Below are 18,192 nucleotides of genomic sequence, written 5' to 3' on the forward strand. Positions count from 1 at the left end.
ACATTGGACAGTCACTTGTCTGAGATAGTATAGGTTCTCCTGCTTAAGCAGGGGGCTGGATTAGAATATCTCCCAGGTCCTTTCCAGCTCTATTCTATTCTATTTTAGAGACAAAACACAGGGTATAGATAAGCAGCACATATACCACTATTGTTCATCTTAAGCCTGTTCTCCCCCACCCAGACTCACATAGCCCCCAGGCATTGGGACAAGACTGCAACAGCATTTCCAATCTGGTTTACAGATATTGAATATTGTCAGCACATTGATAGTTCCAGCTCTGAACCACCAGATTCTTCTCCTAACAGCTTTGTGCAGATGTTGAATAACAAACTAAAAGTTAATGCTTGGTTAATGCTAAGCACTTTTCCATCCGGCTACTTCAATCGGGAAATTAACCCAATAAACCCAATAAATAAATCCTTCCTTTCACATAGAGAGATCAAGACCAAACTGTTCAAACTAACTTCATCTGAAGCTTCAGATTGGCATCTATAGCAAGGCCAATGTAATATCAGCAAAATACACATCTTCCCGTCCTGACAAGTTATTCTGATGTAAATATGCTTATATGCTAATGTGCACCAGTTTCTTCTTCTGTTATTAAAAGATTTATCTGTTCTGCAGTTAGTAGATGTGAGCTGTTTCATAACCAGCTACTAATTATTACAGTGTTAAAAAAGAAAAAGATCTACATTTCACTCCCACTTTCCACTTCTTCACAGCTACTAATGAGATGGAGCTGATTGTCACAACAAAGATAAATGCAAATTAATATATATTCCGAAGGCTCAAAGCTAGCAATACTTTAAAACTTTCTTCAATGCTGGGAAGATACCCCATAAAACAATAAGCCTATTAAAACCAAATAGAGTATTTCAATGTCATGTCATATGAGGATGGCAAATGTTCAACTAATTTTTACCAGGATATTACAGTCACAGAATCTGTAGTTCAGCTGATATTCTGGGTGGGGTTTTTTGCTCTATTTTCAGAAGTAATTCAAAAGGAGCAAATCTTGTTCTCATTTTCTCAGACTGCTTATTGTATACAAACACATATACTAAGTAAATATTTGTAATGGAGCCCCAGCTGAAGGCTTGGTTTTAAAAGATGTGAGAAATGATGAATTAATTCTATCTGGGAACTGAGTTAGATAAATTCCAGAAATATACTGATAGCCTTATGACTTGGATTTCACAGCTGTACTGTTTTTTATGTTCAAATAATCAGTAAAAAACGGGGAGGGGGCAAATCATCAAAAACTTTAAAGCCATGTTTTGAAAGAACAAAAAGTCCAATATATTCTAAAATTCAGAACAGAGTCGACAATACTTTGCAGATAATGTTCATGTTTAATAGAAAAGCTACAGCATGGTATATTATGTACTGCTCTCAGTTTCCTTCAGCCATTTTCCAATTTCTTTCCTTCACAGTGGGAAAAGTAGACATTGCAGCATTAATCACTTGTAAGCTTTGTGGCACCAGTAACTGTCTAAATTTATTAGGGGACAATTGCATTTATTGAATGAGCTGATTCTATAAATATTCTATAAATATATTGATCGATTCATTCATTTTTATCTCGCTTTTCTGCCAATAGTGCTCCTCACTGATTTGAAAAACAACAGACTTTAGGCATACAATTTTTAAAAAATCATCTAAAATGGAAACAGGATACAGGGGAACAAAATGAAAAGCAACACAACAACTTCTTCAGCTTAGAGTAGTTTTTATGTTGAGTTGCTGCTAACAATTCAAGACAACTAAACCCTAGCAATTTGATCTTCTGTTGCTGCTGCTGCTTTTCCCTTAAAGAATGGTTGTAGTATAGTGAAATTTGTAGATGAAGGAACTGAAAAGACCCTGGCAGAAAAAAATATTTTGGTATTGGCATTTCTGTGCATGGTAGAAAACTTCAAGCAGTTCAGGAGCACTTCTTTCCCTCAGCTTGAGCAAAGCCTCTTTCTCCCAACTGTAATAAAATTAGGAATTTTTAATCATGCAAATTATTAAATACCAAATATTAAGTAGCTACTGATGCATCAGATAAATGCCTTAGGGCAATTTGACAGAGTTCTCAACAGTGTACTCAATTGAGTACTGTCATCATATTATAAGCTGTTTTATCTTAATACTCTGTAATTTAAATCTAGGCATAACTATGGTTACAATAAAACTAGTTATAATAAAACTAATATTCTTAGCTTGCCTCTCACAAGTATAGATAGCTTTCTGGCTTCACTGAAAACAATCTCATCCCTCTCCTCTCTTCATCACTTGCCCCAATCTGAGTTAGTTCTGTACGTATCTTAACAAACCCACCAATGAGTTTGTATTATTGTATTTTAATAAATATTGCTAACATTCTCTAAAATTTAAGTCTCACTGGTATTATTTTTTTCTCCTGATCCTACTGCAATCAAATATCCATGATATAAGAGCATGGATATGCTCTTGATTTTGGTATCCAATATGAAGATTGTACTATGAATTAATTTAAATTGGATGAGATTAATATTACAGATGTTAGGCACTGAGGGTGAACATAAGCGTCTTCTAACTTTTCAGACAGATTTTCTGCATCTGTAGAACCCATTTATTTATTATATTTATCTTGGCTTTCCTCCAAGAGTTCAAGGTAGCATAAATACTGCTGCCTCTAATTTTCTCTCAACAATTTCAATCCTGTCAGATAGGTTGGGATAAGAAAGGCTTGCTCAAAATCATCACATGGTTTCATGGCAAAAAGTGGATGTGAAGCAGAATCTCTGCCCTCAACTTCCACCCTTGCTGCCCATCACCTTAAACACTCCACTACACTTGAGCAATCAGAGTAAAATGAAGCTTTCTAGTAGCTTTAAAAGAGGGAACACTTCAAAATGGTATTTTGCTTAAAGCATCATCAAACAAAGCACAGTCCTTACCTCTGGTAGCCACAGTACTTTCCAGTCCTGCTGGGCGTTGTTGCCTCCTTTGGGTTTCAGAAGCCAATGTATTACCAAATTTCCTCCTCATGAGAAAACCAAAGAGGGAAGGAGAAAATAGCCAATTCTCATTTGGGTTAGTTTGCCTAAAGAAAAGATGATGATGCAGATTTTCTTAGAAAACTACTAGCAGAGCTACCTTTAAATCACAAAGTTGTAATGCTTATAAGTAGGAATTGCTTTAATTAAGAAGAAAGCAGAATAGATATCAGATAGATGAAAGGGAGGGAGGGAGAGGGAGAGGGAGAGAGAGAGAGAGAGAGAGAGAGAGAGAGAGAGAGAGAGATGAAAATAAATGTGCAAATTGATTGATTCTTGTTTCCCTGAGTAGGGCCTGCTTTTTCCACCAGATACTTTTTAATATTGAGTGAAAGCACTATCATTCTAGAATTCCCTATCATGTTGTAATTCTCTTCTATAACAGTTTCCTTTCAATACAGTATCTATGATTGGGGCTTACTTGGTAAATATATATATTTTTTTGTAAATTTTATTTGAGTTTTCACAAAAAAAATACAAATAAAACATCTTTTTTGAAAGTAGCGTAATCCAGGGTTACATTTCTTCGTACAGACACAAATTCAATTTCATGCTCATTTTTATGTTCTATTCCATATCTTATTACTGTTTTACATTTTCTACATAGCTTCTCCCCTCTTTTAATTTTCTCAATTTTATTTTAATTATCTCGTCTCAATTCAAATCATTACATTTATACTTTATGTCTGTCCTGTTTCAATTTCATATTATCTTTTCTCATTAAACAAAGTTTCTCCTATAGTTGCTGTTTAGAGTATGACACCTTTATATCTTATAAGTTTATCCATTTGACTCTTATTTAGGCTTCAATATATACCTTAAAGTTATAACATTCAATATAATATATAACTTCCATTCGGATTCTGCTTGGTACATTCTTAAAATACACACTATATTCTTTAAAAAATATATAAATATATGTAATTAAAACAACACATTCCATTCCAATTCAATTCTATCATTAATGTTAATATTCATTAAAATCTTAACTTCTTTAACATTATTTTTCAATTAAATATACTTCTATGGGAACAGTTATAAGCTTTCCATAATTAATTCCGCCCCCTCTTCACTTATATTTTATAAAATATTAACTAATTAAAATGTTCTGGTCCCTTCCTAATTCAATTTTATCATTTATTTTATTTCATTTATTTTATTAACAAACATTTCACTAAATTACACTAACTATTTTATCCCTCATTTTAATCATACATTGTTTCCAATTTTCTAAAGTTATTTCCATTACTAATATAACAATACAATCTTATGTACCTTTACAGAATCCCCTTTTCAGTTAAATTTTCACCCATTATCTCTAAATAGGCCCTGTTTCTCTATATCTTGTTTCGGTCCTCTGTAACTTCTTTTCCTTTCCTTCTTCCCTCTCTTCTTCTCTGTCCCCTTTTTACCCCCTTGTCTCTCTACGTCTATTTCTCTCTTCTGTATTCCCCTCTTCTGTTGCTTTTCAGTATTATACTTATTTTTCAAATTATTTTTCTTTTCTTTGGTTGTTTTTTTAAGTCTTAAATTCTCCATTCTCTTTCCCCCCTTTCCTTTTTCTTTCCCACATAGAATTACTTGTTCATTAAAGATGGCTTCTTCTTTGTCCCAGTCTTCTTGTTTTGCAGATGTTTCTTGTTGTTTCTCATAGTTCCAAATCTCCATTTCTAAGAATTGAAAAACGAAGCCAAAAGAACCCTTCCCTTCTTGCGCATCTTCTTTGTACTTTTTAAGTTCCATTTTCAATTCATCCAGAAGTAGTGCCATTGTATACATTTTTAAACAACCACCCGATTAATTTTAGTCATTCAAATGTAATAACCAAGAATCCAAAGATCACCAAGTAATCCAAATACATGCAAGCTGTTTCTTTTTGCTCTTTTTTTTTCACTTTCTCTTCCTGGGGTTCTACTGTTTAGTTACAAAGTTTCAGTTAAAATGTATCTTTTAGAAGTCTTGTTGAAGTTTTACTGTTGATTCATTTTAATTCCAGGCAGTCTCCTCCCTCTTTCCAGATCCTGCCCTTTTATTCTTTTTCTCTCCTTTCCTGCTTATGAAAAAAAAATTAGTGTCAAGAAATCTTTATTATCCCTTTGACATTTTGTTTTATTTTCAGCTTAATTGCCTGTTGATGTCAAAGCGGATTTTTCTGATTTCTTATTTAAGTCTCTTAGTTGTCAGTATAGGGAAGGAGAGAGAAGAAAAAAAAAGCCAAACCTTTCCCCTTTCACTTTTCTTCGCTGCTTCAGACTCTTCTTTGGGAACAATGTTATTTTTTTGTAAGTTTAAATTCCAGGGTACCTTAGTTGTTGCTTTTGCAATTTAACCCGGTCAGCCAAAACTTTCACTTCTTATCTTCCTTCTGCATATTCTTTTCCAGTCAAGTTCTTCTTTGAGGTGGCCATTTCTGACCACCACTGCAACCACCTTTGGGAAAGGGAGTAATGGCCAGCTGAGGAGGAGAGATGTGGCTCTCCTCAACCCTGCTGGCAGTCTCCCCCCTCTTCACCATCTCTATGAGGTGGCTTAGCCTCAAAACCAGCCGTCTCGGGGCGCTCCAGCGGCAAGCCCAGACCAAAACTGTGCATGATCGCAGATTTCTGTTTATCAACGAAGGAACTCAAACCGGAAGCCCTTACTTCTTACTTGGTAAATATTGTGTGGTAGCTATGAAATTTCTGAACAGATCTTGGGAGGGAAATTCACTAGGATGGTAAAAACAAGTTAAGGTCCACTCAGAGATCACCAAGGACACTCATTTCAACCCTGAGCTACTAATATTCTCTTTTATCATTATAATCTTATCACAGTAAACATGCATTGAAATAATATTCCATTATTAGTCTTAAAAGAAAACAGTTTTACTTCAGTTGAACACTGAATTTAAAATTCTCTGTATTTGAATCTATTTTTTTTAGCTTTGTTATACGTCCACCATGCATAGTAAAATGTCTCTTCATATTGTTCACATTTCCAAAATATATTTGAAATGCCTTTATACATTCTGGATAATTTCTCTGGCAATCATATACAACAAGAGCCAGTTTAGTATAGTGGCCAAGGAAATAGGCTAGAAAGAGGGAGATGTGAGTTTTCATCCTACCTTAGCCATGAAAGTCAGCTGGGTTACGTTGAGCCAGTCAATCTATTCTCAACCCAGCTAAACTCACAGGGTTGTTCTGACGAAAATACATTTCCCTTAATAATTTTCCAATAAGTCCCAATATGTCAACCATTTATCTTTGCCAATTCTCTTCTATGTTTTACTTCTTAAGGTGATCATAAAGGTATTTCAAACACAACTTGAGTTTATATCTATTCCATATTCTCTATATGGCACATCTGGTATTTTTTATAAAGGGATTGATTGCTTTAATATAGGATTTATTTTTTTACAAACCTTCGAATAGGGTGGTATACAAATGGATATAATAAACAAATTAAAAAACTAAAGAAAATCCCTTTTTAAAAAGGGGGAAATTCTGTATTACTACTGTACTATTTCAATTTAGAATATAACCTTTGATGCCAGAAGTTATGCAAGTTATGCAAGACAATGTACTAAAGACAAAATTGTTATCCTTAATGTATACTCTCATTTTCATTCTTCAATACAAAAAGTTAAGTTCTATTAGAATTATAATATGGAATATTTTTATAATAATCATACTTTCTAAAATTTTCCTTCAAAAACAGCATCCCAAAAAGCGTATTATTGCAGCATCCTAGGGAGTCAAGAATTTGAGGCATCTGCTGTCAAAAGCAACTGTGATGATAAAAGCAAATTAAACTACTCCAGATTCAGACAGGGTATTATGAATCAGGAAATAAATTTTCAAGAGTGAATTATTAGCAGAGTTTTGCATGGCTAAAATCTGTCTTGATGAAATCCAGATTCTGTGCCAAGGAAAGGAGTTGGGTCTTTGAGTTAAATTCAAACCTGGTTGTACTTTAAGGAGGATCTCTGAAATTAATGAATTTAAATTAGTTATGACTAAATTAAATGTAATTCATTTCATTTGGGACAATCTATACTCAACCTGTTTGGATTCAACCCTATGCAGTTAACACTTTTTCTTTATTTTATCTAATGTATTCTAATTTCCTGATTGTGGGTGAAGGAGACATATCATTCAATCAAGGTACATCATTGCAACTTGATTGCTGAAACTCACAAGCTATTTGTTTTGCAAAACCTACAATTCTACCCAATCATAATTGCATAACAACATATCCTGGCATACCAAGAATTTTTTTAAAGAAAAGAACTATTGTATAGGCCTACAATATAATTTACAGAGCAATCCATTTTGTCTACAGTGTTCTTCACCCATCCCCACCACACATGATATCTATTTTTATGGAACATGTCATATGTACTTTGCATAAGAACATCATTAGCTAAAACATGTGCTTTTAAACAACTTTTTCAGACTAACAGAAAGGGACCTGATTGAGCAATATAATGAACCAATACAAATGTCACAGTCAGGGTCTATGTTTTGCCACTGAGATTCATGGCTGCTTTACTAATCAGCAATTCTAAACATGTTGACAGAATACCCCAATGAATAAGGAATGTGGTTTAAAATAGAAGGCAGATTGGCTCAGATAGTTAACCTTATCCCCAAAACTCACTGGGTGGACGTGTTTTGAAATATGAGACCTCCTGGCTTTCCCCGTATTATTTTTGCAGTGTTTGCAATGAAACATGTAGGGTTTTTTTCCTTTCAAAGGAATATGAGGACTTTGATCAGCAAAGAAAATCCATCTGTTTTGTCTGTCTTTCTAAAGGCACAAATAGATAGTGTTAAGTGGGGGGGGGGAGCCAATCCCATTTAGTGAGCTCCTTGCCTCTAGCTTGCACCCCCCTTTTCTTTTTAAGTCTTCAATCTCTATTGTCTGGAGGTTTCTTCAGTTAATCTCCTGTCAATACACGATGAACAATCTGCCTATTGACTATCTCAGCAGTTTCTAGATTCTCTCCCACCATCCTATGCAGAGATTCCTCACATTTCTGCTGATTGTTCTTTTAGTTAGGAGGGGGATGGAGGTGTGCAAAAGAGGGAAGTTGTTATTCTTCCAATCCCCCAACATAAATTATCAGCAGCTCCTGAGGTATCCCCGCCCTCCCAAATTTTTATCTGGTTCTTCACATCAGTCCATATTTTTTGGAATCTAAAACATGATCCCCACACTATTGCTTGCCCTTGAAAGTTTTTCAAATGACTTCCAGCTGAGCACAGACAGGATTGAGTCCTATCCTCCCCTGTTTGCTCCCAGAAAAACAAATATTGGTGGATTCAGAATGATCATTTTTAAGGGATCATCCATACATTAGCTGAGTTCCTTCCCTAACAGTGATATTAGTAACATTGCAATGCTCGTAAAGAGGACTTGAGAAGAAGGTTCTTGCCAGAAATAAAGAACAAGAACCATACAGGAAAAGCCAGCCACAGATTCAGAACAAACAGGAAGCTGGCCATGTTCAAGGAACAGGGATGATCATTTTAATCCAACTTGTTTCATTATTGAATCCCTTAGGTACACATAATGTTGAGTTTACACTATTTCCATTCAATCCTGTTTCAAAGCTGCAAAAAGTGTTTCTTCAACTGCTTTGAGCAATTTAGCTTAGCAAAGATTCCCTATTTAAATTTTGCTGAATTTTGTTTTACCAGGTTAGCATTTGCATTGTTGTTCACTGAACCCTTGTGTCTTGTTTTTAGTTACTTATTTTATATACCTGTCTCCCATTTCCTATAAGGAGGCATCTGGCTAGGGTCAGAAAATTCAACGAATATATGAAGTTTGGCCGTGTTGCAAATAGATTGTACCTGCAATACATTCAAAAAAAGAGCTAGGCAACAATGACATAGTCATGGCAACTTTGTTGACATCTATTTACAGACATGCCCCTTACAATCATGTTTCAAAACCATGATTTAAATAGTGTTAAAGACCAGGAATTTAAACAATGTAAAACACGAGTGTCAATCTCGCAATCTCATGTTGCCATCACAAGATGTTTCGTGATGTTTTTCCAATTTGCGGAGCTAGGGTGGATGTGGTTTACTCATCCAGCCTGAGGACCACCATTTTGACACCTCTGAATTGTAAAATATATATCCATTAAAGGGAGAAGAAGGAAAAACAAAACAGAATTGGTTATGCAACACTCATGTAGACAAGGCCTGGATGCAGATAGACGTCTTCAACAGGACACCTGTAAGATAGGATAGTAAATGTTTTATGAATTTCAGGATATGTTTTCCACGGAAATTCCACTTTTCCTTTCAACTTCAAACCATGTTTGCTTCCTATCAGAATCATTGTGACACTGGAAAAACTGAAGGATGATCCCATTCCCAGTCAAGTCTTTCTTCTTTTAAAGTATCAATACTGTTGAGAGGGAAAAATAAATAAAAATATGAAAAGTATCTTGAGAGTGTCAGCTTTCTTTATATGCACTGTCAACTTTAGAGTTTTAAAACACCTTCAGCTTTCTAGACATTTTCTACTGATTTGCCTCAGTTTTGATTTGTTTTGGAGAGAGATTAGCTGCTGATTAATCTCAAACAGATACTCTTTTAAGAAATTGGACTGATGTTGGCTTCAAAATGTGACAAATTTTTTTCTCCTGAGTTATCTCCAGTCAGCTGGCTAAAAGCAAGCATGTTTTTCTACATTTGAGTACTCATGCTTTATTCAATGCCACATTCCCAAGAGATATAAATCCTTGTGGGATTGGTATGGCAGAAATGCGTTCATGTTTCCCTTGGCAAGAGCAAATTATGTTATTTTGCAGAAAAGATTTAGCCGTGCATAAACTGACAATTTCCTTTTGTGCAGTGGTTTATGTTTTGAAGTCCTTTAGAACCTTGAACTGCTATTATCAGCCGTTAAATTTTGAATAAAATGTCTGATATCAACCACTTGAATAAAATGTACTCACTTCACCTCTACTCATTTTCTTCAGTGAATCTCTTCCAAAAGTTTCCACCAAAGGAAAATTTACTAAACTAAATTAAAATGTATAATTAACTAAAGAATTGCTAATGAAATGGAGAGGCACCAAGGCTGTGTGTGCCTCATCGGTCTCTGTTACACTTCAGAATCTCATTCACACATTCTTAAGATGATGATTAATCAAATGCAAGGTGTTAAATAAGATGCTTTTAATTAACTTGATTTCAAAAGTTTCTCTAAGCCAAAAAAAAAAAGGCAAAAGTTGCATTTCTTTTTGTGTGCATTTTGTTTCCTCCCTTCCCTTGGCATATCAGCACCCATTGTCCTTTGCAATGGTGCTAAGTAAAATATACTAGGATGCTTTAGATTGCATGAGGCCAAAGTAGCCTCTATGGCTCCCAATGTGTGTACACACTCGTCCCTTAAGGGAGGGAGGAAAAGAAAAAGATTATTTTAACTTTTTAAAAAAGTATACTGGAGGCTGAAATGCTTCAGAGCAAAATGCCAGGCTCAAGCACAATCATTATTTCAGAGAATGCTGAGGGACACATATTGGCCCCAGAGGCATTCTTAAGACATTTTTTAAAAAATGATAGGTGACAGCAACCTAGCATTCAATTTGAAAAATGCCACCTCCTTAAAAAACAAAAGCAAGCTGAAGTAACCAAGAAGAGCATCCTGAGAACCCCATAAGACAGGGGTCCCCAAACTTGGCAACTTTAAGACTTGTGGACTTCAACTCCCAGAATTCTCCAGCCAGCACAGGTGGGAGTTGAAATCCACAAGTCTTAAGGTTGCCAAGTTTGGAGACCTCCACCATAAGAAGTGATAGAAAGCTGGCCATTGTGCCTTGTGCCTTTGTAAGATTAAGAAAATATCAAGGATACATTCCAAATGTGCCCAAGAGCCCGCAAATGCTGCAAACCCCTGATGCAGAGCTTTGGCAACATCATAATAAATTCAACTCTGCCACTTGCTACTTTCTACTTATCCTTTTAAATACCTTGCTATCTACTCCAGTTTTCTATAGATGTCTGTGTGCCTTCCAGTCAGTCTTGATACCTGGCAATTGCCTAAATGGGTCTCTGCTGTTTTCTTGGCAAGAATTCAGAAGCTGTTTGCAATTGCTTTGTTACTAGGGCTGAGAGAGAGTGACTGGCCAAATGTCACCTGCTGTCTTTGTGCCTAAGTGAGAGTAGAACTCACGGTCTCCTGGTTTCTAGGCTGTCTTAACTATCACAGCAATAGCACTTAGACTTACATGCTTTGCAACCCTCTCTAAGCAGTTTACAGAGTCAGCATATTGCCCCAACAATCTGGGTCCTCATTTTACCCACCTAAGAAGGTTGAGTCAACCTTGAGCCTGGTGGGATTCAATCTGCCAAATTGCAGGCAGCTGGCAGTCCGCAGAAGTAGTTTGCAGGACTGCACTCTAACCACTGCACCACCTAGGCTCTTATCAAAGTGACTCTTTATACAAAATCAACAAAGTTGATTTTTTAAAAAAAAAATATTTCTTGCTTATTACAGAGCAAATCAAATCAGGTTCACACCAGTACAAACACTTTGCTTCTTTACACTTGATTATTATATCATCAGTGACTGGCAGTTGTAAATGATCTAGCTGAAAACTTCTGAATTTGTACTGAGGTGAGAGGAAATGCAACTCAGTCTGTGGTACCAACCATACACATTCCATTTGCACATAAATGCCATCAGCTGACACTGAAACCAAAAAGAAATGAACATTCAGGGAGAGACATGCATGTGTGAATGAGCTAACCTTAGTATAGTTTAGGTCTGCTTAATACATTCAAAAGCATAGTAAATGCACAAACAGCTCACCAACAAAAATGAGTTTCTGGACCCTCAAGGAAATAGCCAATTGCATCAGAAACTACCTGCATGGGGCCTCTGCCCACCACTATAACTTTTCCTAGGGGTTTCCTGTAAATGGGGGAAAAGCAATGTTCTATTTATTTATCAAATTCTATGATATCGTTTAACTTCTTCCTTCTTTTCCTGACTTAGGAAATAACAATTTTGAGGAAGTCTTTAAGCTTTTGATATTCCACTGCTTTCCTTTTAGCAGTACAGTTTACAAAGGGGTGCGCTAAGCTGTGATTGAGTTTGCACTGAGAACTGTAATGCTATAAGCCGCCTAGAATAACTTCAAAGCAAAGATGAGCAACCAATACATTCATTCAATCAATCAATCTGGTGTCAGTGAAAAGTTAACTGAACAGTATTATGCTATGGTTCCACCTCTCACTAAAGTCCAGCCTTAACCCATAGCTGCCCACCTAAAAGAGTGACCAAGCAGTTTTTCACCTCTGAAAACCCATCAGTCTTTAAGCCAGTATTTCTCAACTATAATGACTTTAAGCAGTGTGGACTTCAACTCCCATTTGCATTTGACCACAGAACAAACATTCTCTAACAACACCTTTTGCCTCCCTGTTCCAAGATTCCTTTGTCTGATTTATTAGTTCATGTCACCTTTACCTTGTTTCCCAATGAGGCAGCCTTAAATTGCTCCTGTTATATGGGAAACTCCTCCACTTATTCTAACACAAACTAGGGGCAATCTTAATGCTAGTACAGTCTGTTGAAATTAATCATCTTAGAGGAAAATGGATAGGAGTGCAGGGACTCAAAAAGGACAACATGGGCACAACACCTGCTAATTTGAGGATGAGTGGGAAGTAGTTCAACTCAGCAGTGGGGAACACCCATTTTTGCCATGACATGACAAGGAAGGCTAGATTTGCACTGTTTTTTTTAATCCTGGCAGGTAACAAGCATCCTGTGCTACCTGCAGATTAACACAGTTCAGAGGACTGAATCAAGTCCATGGAGCCAAAGGTACAGCCTTGGATGCAACTGGTTTGGTTGGTTGGTTGATTCATTTCATTCATTGATTTTATTCAAAGATTTATAAGACTGCCCAATTCAAAAAACATGACTTTATAATAGGTGTTATACAACATATAAATAAACAATAAATTAAAAGGGGGAAAAACACATTAAAACAAACACAGCACATAAATATTAAATATAAATTGGTGAGCAAACACATAAAAGTCTTCTCATGTTCACATTTTTAGATCTTTAGCCAGTTATCACCAGCAGTAATCTTCTACTCAACTAGTTCCTCACAGGTGTAGTATGAATATCAATGCCAATGAATTTCTTCGTCTGATTGATCTGCAAAAACTGACAGGGAAGAATTAGTACTGCATTATAAATAGGGAAAAAGCATGCATGCCCCTTTGTCCATGCTTAGAAGCAGAGGTGGGATGGTAGGACAAACTATACAAATGTTTATGCTGTAATCTTCTGTATATTTATTGAAATAAATGTTTTAAATTCATGGTACCTCATTCCAAATAGACATTTGTATAAGATTAGTCTCTGAGTGATTTTATACCCACCTTTTCAATGTCCATCAACATCATTCATGTGTGATTAAAATAAGTATCCTAAATAATAAAAGCCTGCATATGGGATTGCACCTACACCTGTATTATACTTTTAATTTGCCATTGCTTTCATAAATAATATGAAGTTTAGCATTTTTTTCTTGCTTTCATTGGGTTATAGATCTCCCTCAACAGAAACAGATTTCCACTTGTGCAACGGAAGCTTCTGTTGCTTTTCATTCCCTTGGGTCTGTTCTTCCATGGCTATGTTGTTTTGCCAAACCTACTGGGCATTTTGGATAGCCCTCCTCTGGGCCTCCGGGACCAGGAAGCTGATTTGCTGTAATAACCATTCAACTGCTGTACAGATGCAACCAGATTTCAACCATGTTCATGATGCAACATTGAACATGTGCCATGCGAATTCTGTAAAGTCGGATCTCTGCTTTTCCCTATACCAATGAGCAGAGCTGACTCTAGACTGTCCTTGAATGAAACAAACCTTGTTAAATTGTGCTAGTCTCAGGAGCAGTAGCCCAGCTTCCCAAGTGAAGTCACAAACAATTTTCTAAACCTTTGCACCAAGTTAATTGTTAATGAGAAGCATATATCAAGGCTTTTGTAATAATCTGTCCCTCTGTAATAGCAGTATACAAAGCAAAACTCAGAGTATTATTAATTTGGAATGTGGCGAGTTTCCTTTAATCTCTTTATAAGACAGAGAGCTTTTAACAATGCCAGAGAAATTAATCTGTAAAACCAAGTGCTTAAACACATCTGACTTATGGCTTACAGGTCATATTGATGCCTTAGATCAGGAAAAGTCCAATAAAGTAATTACACTACTGTGCTCTCTTTGACAAAGTAAACATGTGAATAAAATGAATACATTGCTATGAGGTTTCTCAAGACTTATGATTTAGGCAGTAGCATAGTCAGTTTGACCCAATTTATAAATGGGTGCATAAAGCATAGAGATCCCCTTACTGTTACAGGACCAGACAATCATTCACAGCAATCTGGGGAATATGCATGGTTCAGGAGAAAGAAGGAATCCATTTAATCAACAGCATCCAATCCACCATCCAGCCAAGCAGTACTGGGCACAACTCAATATTTTAATTTACCAGGAAAAAAAAAAACGTCTAAAATTTCCAATAAATCACAATAAACAGAGAGTTCAGGAGTGGGGCTAGATTTACAGACAAGAGATACTGATGCTGAGATTTAACATACCCATAATTTCTTCTCTTTCTTTTACATACAATAAAAGAGAAGTCATATTGGGAATAGGATCAAAATATGGAGTGCTCATGATTGAGGGATCCTTGGTGCTCTCTGAGCTTGGTTGTTTTCTTGCTTCATTACCCAAACTAGGTAACACTGATGATGTTACCTAGTTTTAGTAATGAAACATTTGCAAGAAAACAACCAAGCTGAGACAGCACCAAGGACCCCTCATTTCAACCCTGCGCTATAAATATTCTCTTCTACTGGCTCTATGACTGAATAACACAACGTTTTTCAAATTTTTTATTCAAAATAAGAAGACCCAGAATATTTCAGAAGATATATTTTGAATGTTTATCACAATCTACACAACCTAAGTGGGCATTTTCCTGCTACTACCACCACCATAAAAAAAAAAAATTCAACCTCAGGAATTGTATGTTTACTCAGAAGTGTTGAAAACGTCTTTGGATCATGATTGGCTCTTAATTGCAAGAAGGAGACAATTACATTTTACAAACTTTATCTCAAGCACATTTTGAGAAATACCTTTATATTTTCACTGAAATGTGGTGATTTTGCTAGGTTTTCTCGTGGAATTTTACTGCTAGTTTGCATCCTTCATGAGTCATAAGATTTCATACCATTAATGGTTACCCTTAGCTTAAAGGAGCTAAAAATACAGTGTCCTTGACTAGTTAGACAATGACGTTTTCAGTGTTCCAGGCATCTATAGCACTCAGCACTACCATAGAAACCCTTTCGAGGAAGCTCATTAGTGTCTATCAGATTTTCCCACTATGCACTTCCATGCACGTATGTTGTTAGTCAAAGTACACACACACACACACACACACACACGCACACATCCTTAAGAACAGGAGGAAAAGTTTCTCTTATGAGCTCAGGCTTTGAATAATTCAAATGTACATCACAGATGCAAGCAAAATAAGCAATCTCTGAAGTGCAATAACATTCAAAGGACAAATAAGTTATCCACGATGTTTCTTTACTTATCAAAGTACAGTTTACTAAATGATAACGCTTCTCTATTTTCCCTCTGGAATGATTGCCCAACTTACTAAGATAGTAAAGGAACAGCCAATTCAGACAGCGGCAGCACCAAATAGGACGCCAGGAATCCAAATGAGTGTATTGTACTATTTATGGCAAGACAGATCTAGTCAATCATTACATGAGCACCGAAAGCTATTCTCTCTAGAAGTATTTATAGAATATTGATCTCTGCTGTTCTGCTCCAAGGCCTAAAAAAAATGGGATTGCTATATCTGGGCTGCAAAAAAATCCAGATCAGCAGTAGATGGCAGCAAAAAGATAAAGACAACTAACTGATTTCTTGGATTTCTTCAGTCCACCTATGGTAGTTCTAAGCAAAATTATCACACAATGAAGGGAGCAAAACTTAACAAATAGATAATTAAAGCACAAAAGTCCATTCTCCACTTGGGGAAAAAATAAATTAGAAACATGTCAACTCCTCATGTTCTCAGATGTATTGTTCAAACCCTAGTATTGTGGAGAAACTACTACCCTTCCCATTCATGAAGCAAAATAAAGATGCAGAATTGGATATAATGATTTAACAATATTATACTCCAAGGGGCCAAATGCAGTTAAAACCCATTTTTTTCCACCCAATTAAATGACTATACTATATAAAACTCACTTTAGGAAAGAAAGAAAAAGGAAGGAAGGGAGGGAGGGAGGGAGGGAGGAAGAAAGAAAGAAAGAAAGAAAGAAAGAAAGAAAGAAAGAAAGAAAGAAAGAAAGAAAGAAAGAAAGAAAGAAAGAAAGAAAGAAAGAAAGAAAGAAAGAAAGAAAGAAAGAAAGAAAAGCATTTTTACTTTGTCTCACAAACCAGCTTTGCCACTAAACAAAGTGAAATAAGTGCTACACTCTCAGCAAGAAGCAAGAAGAACTAGCAAAGCAGTGGAGAAGAGAGATTCTTTTCATCTCCATTCTCCAGCCTACAACTTTTTCTGGGTCAAGGACCATCCTTGGCCTCTCACTGACATGCCAGAAGCCACACTCCAAAACTTAGTAGATAATGCAAGGACATGCCATGTATATATAAATGTAATCATAATAAAATGTGATTAATAAGTTTGGCGCCCAGTCATGTATTTAATAATCTTCTCTTTTTGTCTCATTAAACAAGATTATTCAGTAACAATTGTGAGGTTTCCAGTTGTCCTAGGCTGTCAGTTTGTGTTGAGATGTAGTTTGGAATATTATCTAAATATTAGCTGAAGATGTAGTTGCCAGTGCAGTTGGCTTTGAAGCTGTTAGAAAATAAAACCATCCAATGGAAGAGAACAGAGACATCCTTGCCTCTGGCAGCAAAATGTTTGGGCTAGCTCTGTTTATCTACTGTATTCTTTCTTGTGCATCTTTTTATAAGATCTGGTAATATGAGAGAAGATAAGTGAAATATTTCCATATTCTTTAATCATCATTCTTTGCCAAGTGATTCCCTGGTGGTTGTTTTGTTCCAACTCATTGTTTTCACAAATTTTAGAAATGCTCCTTCCTGGAGCATTGAACTCTACAGTACAAAAAAACCCCACAAATATCTTAAATTAACTTAAAAGACATGCACAGATTCTACTGATGACAGTTGAAAGCAAAACAAAAAATCTTTATACAAATTATTTTATGGAGAAGAATATCTTCTGAAGCAAGGCAAGGTGGTGTCTTTTCAATCATTATATATCAAAAATAAGCAAAAATTTTCCTACTCTGAATCTAAAGCTTTACATTTTTTTTTCATTTATGCCATTCTTTTGATGTGTTAATTCTCAGCTGACTGAATTTTCCACTGTCAGAGAAGCTTTTCCCAGCTTCAGCCGTTAAAGTTACTTGGAGGTATTGTTCAGTTCCAACAAATACCCCAAGAGCAATTCTTTTATTCCATGAAAATGTCATTGCTTATAGAGTATATGCCCTGGAACCCTCTTCCTATAGTCACAGTCTATGACAACTTAGATATCACTTCTTAGGCTTTTTCAAATAGAGAAAAAGTTGACATCTGGATCTATTAACAATGATTTTGTTTGGGTGAATTTTGGCAATTCCAGTCCAAACTTAGTAGATGTACCAATTTTAAAAAAAAATCATTAAATGAGAAAGGCAAGTCCACAGTTCGGTATATTTTTACCACTCTCAGATCAAGGAAGCAAACACTTCAATTTGTCCTGCTAGGCTTTGTTATTTAGGATACAAAAACAAACCATCCATAAGGCAAAACAAGATTTAGGCAGCTTAGGAGTAAAAGAGGTAAGTGAAATTTTAACATTTAAATTTTAGACGATATTATCAGAAAGCCTGGAGGATTTTTCTTCCTTTTCCATTTAGCCTTGGGAGGGTTGTTTCTTCAATTGTTTGTTTTGTTAAACATATGCTGCTTGTGTTGAAAAGTCTGGTGCTTGTTTTTCCCTTTTGTCCTTTTGGACATGATTAGTCATGGTCATATGGGGAGATAGTTGAGTTAAATCATTCCTCTTCGAAAAGATTTCAGGGCA

At 35.9% G+C, this 18,192-nt stretch overlaps 2 long non-coding RNA genes across 5 annotated transcripts in view; one reads left to right on the forward strand and one right to left on the reverse strand.

Annotated features, from left to right (window-relative positions):
* Nucleotides 1-1,343: 1,343 nt before the first annotated feature.
* Nucleotides 1,344-18,192, reverse strand: part of LOC148127710 (uncharacterized) — a 69,545-nt gene continuing 52,696 nt past the window's right edge. The window contains exons 1-4 of one of the 4 annotated variants that reach the window (XR_015744865.1): nucleotides 15,733-15,770; nucleotides 13,586-13,760; nucleotides 2,928-3,073; nucleotides 1,344-1,975 (exon numbers count right to left, since the gene is read on the reverse strand). This is a non-coding gene — a long non-coding RNA (uncharacterized LOC148127710). Of the gene's footprint in view, nucleotides 1,976-2,927; nucleotides 3,074-8,775; nucleotides 8,866-13,585; nucleotides 13,950-15,732; nucleotides 15,771-18,192 lie in introns of those variants that run through there. The other 3 variants (XR_015744864.1, XR_015744866.1, XR_015744867.1) reach the window with 3 other exon arrangements.
* Nucleotides 17,844-18,192, forward strand: part of LOC148127711 (uncharacterized) — a 168,280-nt gene continuing 167,931 nt past the window's right edge. The window contains exon 1 of the long non-coding RNA XR_015744871.1: nucleotides 17,844-17,947. This is a non-coding gene — a long non-coding RNA (uncharacterized LOC148127711). The remainder of the gene's footprint in view (nucleotides 17,948-18,192) is intronic.

The sequence above is a fragment of the Pseudonaja textilis genome, chromosome 1 (genome assembly GCF_049901715.1).
Source record: "Pseudonaja textilis isolate UNSWEBS1 chromosome 1, rPseTex1.2, whole genome shotgun sequence".
Lineage (NCBI taxonomy): Eukaryota > Metazoa > Chordata > Lepidosauria > Squamata > Elapidae > Pseudonaja > Pseudonaja textilis.